This window comes from Callithrix jacchus, chromosome 15, assembly GCF_049354715.1.
Source record: "Callithrix jacchus isolate 240 chromosome 15, calJac240_pri, whole genome shotgun sequence".
In the NCBI taxonomy this organism is placed as follows: domain Eukaryota; kingdom Metazoa; phylum Chordata; class Mammalia; order Primates; family Cebidae; genus Callithrix; species Callithrix jacchus.
The window spans coordinates 24,458,213-24,471,540 of NC_133516.1; positions in this window are offsets into that span (position 1 = coordinate 24,458,213).

The window sequence follows — 13,328 nt, forward strand, 5'->3', positions numbered from 1 at the left end:
GGCAGCATCAGGTGGTCCCATAATCCCTCATTCTCCTCCTCCTCCCATAATCCCTCATTCTACCCTCCATTACAACCTCTAATCTTTTTTTTTTTTTTTGAGACAGAGTCTCACTCTGTCACCCAGGCTGGAGTGCAATGGCACAATCTCAGCTCACTGCAATCTCTGCCTCCCAGGTTCAAGTGATTCTCCTGCCTCAGTCTCCCACATAGCTGGGACTATAGACACACACACACACCACCACACCTGGCTAATTTTTTGTGTGTTTAGTAGAGATGGGATTTTACCATGTTGGCCAGGATGGTCTCAATCTTCTGACCTTGTGATCCACCCGCCTTGGCCTCCCAAAGTGCTGGGATTATAGGCATAAGCCACTGTGCCCGGCCCCCAGCCTCTAATCTTATGTGATCTCCAAATCCACGTGTTTGGTTTTCTTTTTTATCTTTCCCTCTAGACTCTGAACAACTCCAGCAGGCTCCAGGTCAGTTCTCCCAAAAACACTGTCCCTAAATCATTGCTCTTTTGGCATCTATTGGGATTATCCTGTGCTTTTTTTTTTTTTTTGGTCTAATTTTTGATATTTTAATTTTGCTTTTTCTTGATAGAATTGCTGGATTTCTAAACATTAGCTGTGGACTCTAAGGCACTCCCCTCCAACGGCATAGTGTTTGCACCTAAGATGGATGCAGAGCCACGAAGACTGAGTGAGGTGGGCATGGAGCAGTTAGCAGGCAGCTGGGAGCATTGCTGAGGATGAGATGTTGAGATTACATGGTGAGTCTAAAAATTATTGTTTCTGGGTGGATCCCAGTTCTAAATGCTTGAAATAAGTTGCTTAAAGTCACCTGTAATATTTGATACAAATTAGGATTTGTAACTTATAGCTTTTATAATTAATATTTCAGAATTCAGTATATTATTTTGTGCTTTTTGAGATCTTGATTAATAATAGCAGAATAGTAACAACTCCAAGGAAACTAAACAGTCCCATTTTTTTTTTTTTTGAGACGGAGTTTCGCTCTTGTTACCCAGGCTGGAGTGCAATGGCGTGATCTCGGCTCACCGCAACCTCCGCCTCCTGGGTTCAAGCAATTCTCCCGCCTCGGCCCCTCAGCTAATTTTTTGTATTTTTAGTAGAGACGGGGTTTCACCATGTTGACCGGGATGGTCTCGATCCACCCGCCTCAGCCTCCCAAAGTGCTGGGATTACAGGCTTGAGCCACCGCGCCCAGCCAACAGTCCCATTATTAAGAAAATGTTGTGAATGTATTATGAGCCAATTTGAAATAGGGACCCTAAGGTGTTTTTGGAAAAAAAAAATTTTTTTTTGGAGACAGTGTCTCACTCTGTTGCCCAGGCTGGAGTGCAGGGGTGCAATCATGGCTCATTGCAGTCTGAAGTCCCCAGGCTCAAGAGATTCTCCCACCTCAGCCTCCTGAGTACCTGGGACTATAAACGCACACCACCCCACCTGGCTCATTTTATTTTTTGTAGATACGGGGTCTCCTTATGTTGCTCAGGCTGGTCTCAAACACCTGGCCTCAAGTGATCCAAAGTACTGGGATTACAGACGTGAGCCACTGCACCTGGCCTTAAAAATATTTTTAAATTTCCTTAAAATGCCGAAAAGGTAGGAACAATGAAATTCTCAAAAAAGGATTGATTTTTAAGCCCAGCTCCATATCAATTTTGTGTTAACTTCATTTCTCTGTACTAGAAGTGAGGAATACAAAGACGAATGAGACAGGGTTCCTGTCACCATCTAGTGGGAGATACAGGCTGGCAAACCAACAGTTAATTAAGGAGGTAATTTAGGTAAATGATTTAGAGTTGACACATTGGATTTATCTTTGGAGGCAGTAATCCTAAGAACAAGAACTAGCTGCCTTCCTGCCAGAGCTCACGTGTGAGGGTTGGACGTCTTAGGCATAATTTAAACAATGAGTCAAACCAGCCCTCAGAGCAGATAACTGAAGACATAGGTTTGCATAGGTTATCAATCATTGTCCCACATGCAGAAATCTACCATACTGTTTCTTGCTGATATTGAATTTGGTGGCTTTCATGCAATGTTTTCTGGGGTGTCCTATGAATTCTGTTTCTAGAGACTTGCTCTACTACCTGAACAGTTTCCTTTGAATTTTCTTTTATTATTCTAAAGTAATTATTCTTCATTATAAATTGCTTTGCTTTGTCCTTTTATTTCAGTTTTTCTTTTTTTAAAAAAAAAACATCATCTGTATTGAAAATTGTCCCTTAGGAAGCCATCTATCATTTGCTTGCCATGATTTTTGAGGACATGCCTTTCTATAAGATGGTGGTGGAAGTGGTTGCTACAATACAAGACATAGTTAATGAATAATATTAATTAATAAAGAGGTTTGAGGACTAGGAAAGATTCTTGAAGGTTATTCTTTAAAAAAAAAACACTCATTTTCACAGTTACCACTTACTGTGGGTAATTTGCTGTTGGTTGACAATAAACCTTATGAGAAGATACGATCCTTCAGGCCTTTTACTTGTTTGAAATGAAAAAATTATTTCTCCTTTCAATAACAGAGAGTGGTACTTTTCTGTTATAATTCAAAACAGGTTTCAGAACACATGACATTTTCAGGGAGAAGGAAAAGATGAATGAATGAGCTGGAGTACACTTTCTATAACATATAAAGGGGAAATGGGAACTGGACGTAGATAAATTATTAATACTTATTAAGAAAAGTTCAATATTTCTCAATTGATGTATGAAGTACTTGTAGTCAGCATTTGCTTCTTAAATCACAAGGAGGCAGCATAGTCTCATGGGAGGAGGGGAAGTGGGTATTCAAAGCACCTATTTTTCATGCTGCCTGTGCTGTTCTTATCTAGAAGGGCCCTTGGAGCTGGGAGTGTCTCATGGAGTCACTCAGTTCCCTGCTTCCTTGTAGAGTTGCCCCTTAATTATATGAAACAATATCTCCCTAATGCTAAAAATAGCCAGGGTGTGAGTCCAGGACTTGTATGTTGACTGTCTCATGTACCTGGTAGCCCTGGGAGCAGGATGTCCTCACCTCACTCATCTCCGGTAACGTAGAGTTCTACCAGGCGTGGCCAAAGTTGCCTCCTTAAAAATTTGTCCTGGAATAGAATCCCCGCGGTAGTGGTTATTGACATGCAAAATATAGCACTGACTTTATGCCATGGTTTTTTTGTCTCGTGGAGACAAAAACACTTTTCTCATAGAATATGTTTTGTTTGTGGAGAAATGAACAAAATGACATAAAAAACCCAAATCATCCTGTAAGTAAGTTATTTTTCTGATGGAAATCAGGGTCCAAGTTGTAAGTGTAACTGACCACATAGTTTCACTTGAGTCATTTCACTTTGGTGGGCTTCAGTTTCCCCATTTGGAATATGAAGGAATGTGCCTATGACATTCCAGTGTAAGTTGTGGGGACATACCAGATATAGAAAACTGGGAACAATTGTAGCCAAATATGTGGAAGCACACGAATATAGACATTTATTTCTGGGTCCTATTTTCACTTTTATGACCAATTCTTTTTTTTTTTTTTTTTTTTTTAGAGGGAAAAAGAGAAAAAGAAGGGGAAAAAAATAAAAAGAGGGAAAACAGAATATTACTTCATTCCTAAAATGGGTTTCAATAATGGCCGATCAATATTTTGAGTGTTTAAAGTGGTTAATGCATATTTTATGTGTTTAAAATGGAGACCTCTATTGTGTTTATTTGTTCTGGCTCTGAGTTCAAGTCCTAGATATCGTTATCAATTTTTTGTCTCGTTGAATCTAAATCTCATTATGTGTCTTATGTATCTGGGTGTTAAGATCTCTTATTGTTACATTAATCCTTTTACCCTTGCATCCTTGTAGCTTTGAAATTTATTTTATTAAGTGTGAGAATTGCAACTCCTGCTTTTTATTTATTTATTTTTGCTCTCCATTTGGTTGGTGAGTTTTTTTCCATCCCCTTGTTTTGAGTCTTTGTATATTTTCAGATATATCGTTAGATTTTGTGGATAATGTATATTTTGTGTGTTTAAAATGGAGAGCTCTATTGAGTTTATTTGTTCTAGATCTTAGTTCCAGTCCCGGATATCGTTATCAATTTTCTGTCTCATTGAATCTAAATCTCATTATGGGTCTTATGTAACTGGGTATTAAGATCTCTTATTATTACATTAATCCTTTTACCCTTGTATCCTTGTAGCTTTGAAATCTGTTTTGTCAAATGTGAAAATTGCAACTCTTGCTTTTTATTTATTTATTTTTGCTCTCTATTTGGTTGGTACGTTTTTTTTTTCCAATCCTTTATTTTGAGTCTATGTATATCTTTGGATATACCGTTAGATTTTGTCTGTATCTTTTGATTGGGAGATTTGGTCGATTTAAATTTAGGGTTGCTGCCATTTGATATTAACTGGCTATTTTGTCCTTTCGTTGATAAAAATTCTTCTTTATGTTAATGCTCTTTACTTTTTGGTCTATTTTTAGAAAGGGTCATACTGGTTGTTCCTTTCTGTGTATAATGCTTCTTTTAGAAGTTCTTGTAAAGCAGGCCTGGTGGTAATAAAATCTCTGAGTACTTGCTTGTTCCTAAAAGATTTTATTTTTCCTTCAAATGTAAGGCTTAAATTGGCAGGATATGAAATTCTGGGCTGAAAGTTCTGTTGATTAAGTATATTGAATATTGGCCCCCACTCTCTTCTAGCTTGTAGGGTTTCCATTGAGAGATCTGCTGTAAGCCTAATAGGCTTACCTTTATGGGTAACTTGATCTTTCTCTCTGGCTGCCCTTAATATTTTCTCCTTCGTTTCGATCTTGGTGAATCTAATGATTATGTGCCTTGGGGTTGGTCTTCTTGAGGAATATCTTTGTGGTGTTCTATGTATTGCCTGGGGTTGAATAGTGTCCTGCTTTGCTAAATTAGGAAAATTTTCCTGGATAATGTCCTGGAGAGTATTTTCCAGCTTGAATTCATTCTCTCCGTCACAGTCAGGTACACCGATCAAGCATATATTAGGTCTTTTCACATAGTCCCATATTGCTTGGAGACTTTGCTCATTCCTTTTACCCTTTTTTCTCTATTCTTGTCTTGTCGTTTTGTTTCATTAAGTTGGTCTTCGACCTCTGATACCCTTTCTTCTGCTTGATCCATTCGGCTGTTTAAGCTTGTACATATTTCACTAAGTTCTCGTGTTGTATTTTTCAACTCCATAAGTTCATTTGTATTCCTCTCTATATTGTCTATTCTTTTCAACATTTCATCGAACCTTTTTTCCAAGTTCTTAGTTTCTTTACATTGGGTTAGAACAAGTTCCTTTAACTCCCAGAAGTTTCTTATCATCCACCTTTTAAAGCCTACTTCAGATAATGGAACACAGTCCTTTTCCATCAGGGCTTGTTCTGTTACTGATGAGTCCTTTTCCATCAGGGCTTGTTTCGTTACTGATGAGTCCTTTTCCATCAGGGCTTGTTCGGTTGCTGATGAGTCCTTTTCCATCAGGGCTTGTTCTGTTGCTGATGGGTTCTGATTTTGAGTATACTCGGCCTTCTTAGGCTGTTTTTTTCCCTTCATTGTGGATGCACTGCCTTTCTAATTAGGTTTCTGAGTCGACGTCCGACTTATTGATTCCCAGTGCTGGGATCCGAGCAACCCACTGTGGCAGCCTAAATAGCAGTGATAAGACTGATGGTGCTCTTCTGCCCGGGAATCTCTGGTCTGGCTTCCCTCTTGAGTCCGCAACAAGTGGCTCTGACTTCCCGGAGCTCCAAACTCCGGTCAGTAGGGGAAGCAGTCCCGTTGGCTCTCCATGAAGAGCTGCTGCGCCGAGACGCCGGCAAAACCGCTGCGGCAGCCACAAGAGTCGCGCTGGCGACCCGTGGGGCTCCTCCACTGGGAATTGGCTAATCGGTGAGTGACGAAAATTCGTCTAAAGATGTGGCGTCGTCTCGTTCTCTGAGCTTTCACTGGGAGCTACAATCCTGAGCTGTTAGTGGTCGGCCATCTTGGATCGATCTCCATGACCAATTCTTATTTATTTATTTATTTTTGAGACGAAGTTTTGCTCTTATTACCCAGGCTGGAGTGCAATGGCGTGATCTCGGCTCATCGCAACCTCTGCCTCCTGGGTTCAAGCAATTCTCCTGCCTCAGCCTCCTGAGTAGCTGGGATTACAGGCATGCGCCACCATGCCCAGCTAAGTTTTTGTATTTTTAGTAGAGACGGGGTTTCACCATGTTGACCAGGATGGTCTCGATCTCTTGATCTAGTGATCCACCCACCTCGGCTTCCCAAAGTGCTGGGATTATAGGTGTGAGCCACTGCGACCGGCCATTTATTTATTAATGTTTTTTTGAGATGGAGTCTTGATCTGTCACCCAGGTTGGAGTGCAAAGGTGCACTCTCCGTTCACCGCAACCTCCACCTCCCGGGTTCATGCAATTCTCCTGCCTCAGCCTCCCAAGTAGCTGGGATTACAGGTGCGCACCACCACACCTAGCTAATTTTTGTATTTTTTAAGTAGAGAAGGGCTTTCACCATGTTGTTCAGGCTAGTCTGGAACCCCTGACCTCGTGATCCACCTGTCTCAGCCTCCCAAAGTGCTGGGATTACAGGCATGAGCCACCATGTCTGGCTTTCTATGACTGATTTTTTTCTGGGCTCCAGGACATTTATATTCAGTCTCTGCATTTGTACATTCATTTGTTCATTCCCCCACTCATTTATTCAATAAATATATATTGAGTACTTTAATATGTGCCAGGAACTGTCCTAGGTCTAAGGATATGAGTGTACCAAAAAGCAGGATCTTTTTTTTCAGAGAGCCTACCTCCTAGTGGGGGAGATGGACCACAAATATGTAAGCAAATAAATACACAAAATCATTGCAGATTATGGAAAATGGTAAGAGAGAAAAAGCATGACAGAATGGAAGGTAACTGGGGCAATCACTTTTAGGTAGATGCCTCTAAGATGCCATCTGAGCTGAGACTTGACAAAGGAAATACCAACAACTTCAGCCTCTTAGCCTGCCAAGTTTGAGATGTTGTTTTTATTAGTAATTTACAGGTGCAAAAATGACCCACCTAGACTGTTTCTAATGCACGGTATGCTTTGTTGACAAAATATCCTTAAGCAAAATGCCACAGATGTCAGCTTCAGTTTTGTGGATTTCCATAGCTAATTTTTATATTTTAGGTAGAGATGGAGTTTCACTATGTTGGCCAGGCTGTTCTCGAACTTCTAGCCTCAAGTGATCCACCAGCCTCGGCCTCTCAGTGCTAGGATTACAGGCATGAACCACCATGCCTGGCCCACAATTTTTAAATCAGTTCTTCTGTTCATGGACATATAAGTTGTTTTCATTTTTTCTGTCTTTCAGACAGTGCTGGTGGCTGCTGCAATGAACATTTTTGTATGTGTCTTCTTGTGCTTATGTGCAGAAGTGTTTCTAGGATATTTACCAGAGAAGAGAATTACTAGGTCATCCTCAGCTTTACTAGTTTTTGCCAAATTGCTCTGCGAAAGAACAGATGCGGGTTGGATTTTGGCAGCAGGACATTTCAACAAGAGGAGTGATATGTGTGATATATACTAAAGCTACAGAAATTGGAGACATGGGAGTGGTCATTAATTTTCTCTGAAAAAGCACTGGTTCTGTCAAGTCATGGAAGCAGATTGGAATCACTTGGGAGAATGTTTTACAATCTTTTGCCCTCTGTCTTCCCATTCTGGGATGTCTTCCCAAGGAACTGATATATTCCCCCCACGTAATTGCAACACGCTTTGATTGAGAACCAAAAATGGCTGCCTGAGAAGGAGCCAGGGGAGAAGAGGCAAGCAAGTTGGGCGGGGCGGACTGCAATGCCTGGCCAGGAAGATGCCTGTCAATCAGGGTCACAGGTCTCTGAGCAGGAGCTGAGCACCTTCTCTCTACAGATATCCAGAGGCATCATTAGGGCTACAGCATCCTTAGACTAAGAGCTTTGGGACAGAGTTTAACCACATGTATTACGCTCTAGCTTTGATAGCTCTTTTCTCAAGTCTTTTAACCTTGTTCACTGAGAGAGTCACTTCATAATTCAATGAGCTGTTGTTCCTCCTGGATCTCTGGGTGTCCTGAAGATGCTGAAGGCTTTTTTCTATTTTAATTATAATTAGCATACTAGGAAAACTCTGGAGAATAAAATACAGTACTTCCAGTGCATTTATAGACTGTAAAGGGAATATGAGTAAAATATATGTATCCCCAAGGAGCCAGATATACATCAAAATAATTAAGTGGGGACATAGCTTGGGGGATAGAGCATTTGACTGCAAAATAACATATCCATTGGTAAGGTTTAGAAAGACACAAAACAATCTAAAGTGTTGGTCTTATAAATAAGTCCGTGGCTGATTGTCCTTAGAAAAGGTACAGGACTCCCTCTTTGTCAGCAAAATCTCACCTTATTTGTCACGTAGAAAACCATAAGACTATAAACCTTTGACCTGGAAGAGTTCTTAGAGAGATCTGCTGGAGTGAGTGGCTAATGCATAGGGTCAGGACTAGCGCTGGGCCCACTCCCGGTGTCTCCCACCATACTGCTCCTTAGCACTTCCACTGATTAGTTCAGGTCGCCTTTCTCTGCTGGAAAAATGTTAGGAAACTCTTGAGTCTATTTGAATGTCATATTTACTTGACACATTGGTTGTAGCATGAAAGTTGACCATATTTAACAAATATCAAAAGTCGTAATAGTTTCCCACTATACCAAGGTGAAAATTGTTGCTTTTGGGGTGGAAATCTGTTATAAAATAAAACGATGTTGAGACAACTGTAAAAATACAAACTTTCGACCAGGCACAGTGGCTCATACTTGTAATCCCAGCACATTGGGAGGCCAAGGCACATGGATCACCTGAGGGCAGGAGTTTGAGACCAACCTGGCCAATATAGTGAAACCCCATCTCTACTAAAAATACAAAAATTAGCTGGGTGTGGTAGTGGGTGCCTGTAATCCCAACTAATGGGGAGTCCGAGGCAGGAGAATTGCTTGAACCCAGGAGGCGGAGTTTGCAGTGAGCCAAAATCGTGCCACTGTACGCTAGCCTGGGCAACATTAGCAAAACTCCATCCCAAATAAATAAATGAATAAAAATAAAAATTAGAACACTCTAAATTACTTGATGTCTTTCTTAATGTCTCCTAGAAAAGTGTATAGAGAACCTTTTTGGTAGTAAATAAACATTGCTTTAATAGAGAAAATTTAAACTACAACACATCCTATATTCACAAACTAGTACATCTCAGATGTCCTGTGGATGTGGTGGGCTAGGATAATAGTCCAGAAAGGTCTCAGAGTCTGAGGTAGTTGCTGGAAGAAGCCTATGTCTTTGGACACTTGGCTTACCAGAGGGTCAGGCTGAACTAAAAGGAGGTTTTAGGGTCTGAAGTTTTAGGGCCTCCACTATAAGTAGCAGCAGCAAAACTATACAAGGGGAAAAATTACCCGTAATTCCACCACTCTAACACATTAATTGCCTTCATTTTCTGTGTTCATTTTTAGTTCTTGATTTTGTGCCATCATTTCATGCATCTATAAATATAGCATAGTTAAAACGCTGCGTTCTCTCTTTCACTCAACATTATATTGTGAACGCTTTTGTTTGAAGACTATTTTGGTTGCAAGGAACATTTACTTAGTCAAGTTAAATTATCTCAGAAAATAGTGTACATGCCTAATCTTTCAGAAACCAAGGACAGGCGCCTAAGATGGCCAAGCTCCCCAGGAATTGGTGCTAGGATAGGGAGGGCCAACAGTTATTGAAGCTGCTATGTCAGGGGCCTTGGGTGGGCAGGGGGATCTCTGCTTCTCCTGCGCTTCTGCTCTTTGCATATCAGTTCAGTTGTGCATGGCCAGCAGTGGCCACTACAAACTACACGGCCTTGCAGTATCAGAGCTTTCAATGATCCTCTTTGCAGACTGCTTAAGGTCAAACCCTGACTTGATTGTTCCAATTTATCTTTTCCATCCAGTGAGGACATAAAGTCAGAGGTTTCTGTTTGGCCTGGGGATTGGCTGTCACTAGCAGAGGTGGACCCACATTGGTTCAATGAGGTGTGGCTGGGGAGGTGGAGTCACATGCTTTAGACTCTAGCTCTGCAGGGCAGCAAGGGCATCCTCTGGGACTCTCCCAGCAGTGGGTGTAGCTTCACAGTTCTCTCTCTTTTTTTTTTTTTTTTTTTTGAGACAGAGTCTCACCCTGTCCCCGAGGCTGGAGTGCAATGGCACAATCTCAGCTCACTGCAACCTCTTCCCCCGGGGTTTAAGTGATTCTCCTGCCTCAGCCTCCTGAGTAGCTGGGATTACGATTACAAGTGCACACCCACAACTAATTTTTTCTATCTGTAGTAGAGATGGGGTTTCACCACGTTGTCCAGGCTGGTCTCGAACTCGTGACCTCATGATCCACTTGCCTCGGCCTCCCACAGTGCTGGGATTACAGGTGTGAACCACCGTGCCCAGACACAGCTTTGTAGTTCTTACAACTAAAAATGTTCATGAATGCATGACATCACATCAAGTGGCTATTCCATAATTTATGGAACCCTTCCTCTGCTGTTAGCTTTAGTTTATAGTCCCTTTCAGCATGGGGATTGCTGCAAGTAAAACTAGGAACATTTTTGTGGATACATCTTCCTTTCATCTTCCAGATGATATAAAATAATCTTTAAATTACATAGAGATTACATTCTCTGAGCACCTCCAGAACAGAAAACATAACCTCGCAATTTTTTGTTGTTGTTTAAAAAGTGTCTGTACTTTCTATAGATCTCTACTTAAAAAGCTATGGGCAAAATAATAGGATGTGATATCTGGGATCTGTTCAAAGCACTCTAGGGAAAAAAACTGGGAGGTGACGATAGCTGAAGCAAGATTGGTGAAACGATGATCACTGCTGGAGTTGATGATCAAGATTTATTACACACTGTTGCCTCTGTTTTGTAGTTCCTGTCCCACTTCCTTTCTCTTTCTCTCCCCTCTGGATTTTTTGGTTGTTAGCCCCCATGTTTCCTCTAGACATTTGGTACTCACATGCAGCCCTATGATTCCCCCAAATTTTTCTCAGGTTCAGTTACCCCTGATTCCTGCCTCATAGGTTCATTTTCCTTCCTCACCTAATAACTCAAGTCCATCCATCTACCTACTCAGTAATTCACATTAAAAAAGTGAGCCTATGTATTGGTCAAGACATGAAAAATGTTGCAAAGTATAGTGACTTTCATTGTTTTAGATGTTACTAGACAGCTATTAAGAGGAACAAAATCAGCCGGGTGCAGTGGCTCACACCTGTAATCACAGCACTTTGGATGGCCAAGGCAAGTGGATCATGAGGTTAGGAGATTGAGACCATCCTGGCCAACATGGTGAAACTCTGCCTCTACTAAAAACACAAAAATTAGCTGGGCATGGTGGCATGCGTAATCCCAGTACACAGTAATTCCAGTAGCCAGTAATTACAGTAATTACCCAGTAATTACAGTAGCCTGTAATCCCAGCTACTCTGGAGGCTGAGGCAGGAGAATCGCTTGAACCAGGGAGTTGGAGGCTGCAGTTAGCTGAGATTGTGCCATTGCATTCCAGCCTGGTGACAGAGCGAGACTGTCTCAAAAAAAAAAAAAAGAGGAATGAAATTATAACTTCTTTTGTACCCTATATAAAAGCCAGCTTTAAATCATAACTTATTTTGTACCCTGAGATAAAAGCCAGCTCTCCAGTGCAACACTCAGGAGTAACTGTCTTTCAGCAGAGAAGACAAATTCCCTCTGGCAGGGGGTGGGCAGTGTGACAGGGTGTAGGGTTCAGTTGCAGGCAGAACTGGGGAGAGGCTCCCCTCCCTTCATGTCCACCTCCTCCTTTTGCTAATGGCTTTCAGCCTTTTGGGATTTCAAATTGGAAGCTACATTCTGAGGCTGTTTTTATTTAGTTAAATGAAAATGGTATATATTAAAATCCTTGGGATTTTCGTAATCATTAAAGCATCAAAGAGTCTCAAGTGGTTGAGGAAATGAATATTTCATATTCCTGCTAAAAAAGCAAAAATCTAATCAAATGGCTTAATTTTCTTTTAATTTTCCAAAACATTAATAAATTATCAAAGTTATGTGAACTGAGTTAAATTAATGGGCTATTATTTTGAGGCCTTTCTGGTTTTAAAAGTCACGATGTAAAAAAACAAACTCAGGGAGGTTTGTTTTGTTTTTGAGAGGAAGTCTTGCTCTGTCACCCAGGCTGGAGTGCAATGGCGCAATCTCGACTCACTGCAACCTCCACCTTCTGGGTTCAAGTGATTCTACTGCCTCAGCCTCCTGAGTAGTTGGGATTACAGGTGCCTGCTACCATACCTGGCTAATATTTGAATTTTTAGTAGAGACAAGCTTTCACCATGTTGGCCAGGCTGGTCTCGAACTCCTGGCTTCAGGTGATCTGCCACAATGAGGTTCTTGAGACCCGTTGGTACTGGGAAGTTGGAATGCTCATAGGGGTAGCTGCACAACCTTACTGCTTGCCTGTGTCTGGCAGGGGTCGGGACTTTCCTGGAGCTCCCTGGCACCCTCTGTGTGCCTCTACCTTTGCACTCCTCACCGTGGATTATAACTGCATCTTTATTTGTTTCTCTCTCACTAGACTGTGAAGGTTCTATGGGAGGACAGGGATTCCGTAGTTTTCTTTTTTTGAGACAGAATCTCGCTCTGTTACCCACGCTGGAGTACAGTGGCGCGATCTCAGCTCACTGCAGCCTCCGCCTCCCGGGTTCAAGCAATTCTCCTGCCTCAACCTCCCAAGTAGCTGGGACTACAGGTACACGCTACCATGCCCATCTAATTTTTGTATGTTTAGTACAGACGAGGTTTCACAATGTTGGCCAGGATGGTCTCGATCTCTTGACCTCATGATCCGCCCACCTTGGCCTCCCAAAGTGCTGGAATTACAGGCATGAGCCACTGTGCCTGGCTGAGATTCTGTATTTTTCAATGCCTGGAATGTGATTGGGCTTCTGTAAATATCAGTTGAATGAACGACAACACATATATATGTCTTTTTTTTTCTTTAAAAAAAACCAGAAACTCCATATCTTCTTCCTTATAGATTCTCCTCTTCCTTACAGAAAGCCCAAGATAAGCTCATTCTTCAGCCTGACTCTGAAGGCCTGAGGAGAAAGTAAACCTTTCAAGGAAACTGCCCGGCAGAGACTCAGAACTCCCAAATAATTCTCCCTGAAAGGAGTATCTACTCCAGAACGAGAGCACCTGGATTCAGGTCACCCAGAATATGCCTTTGCC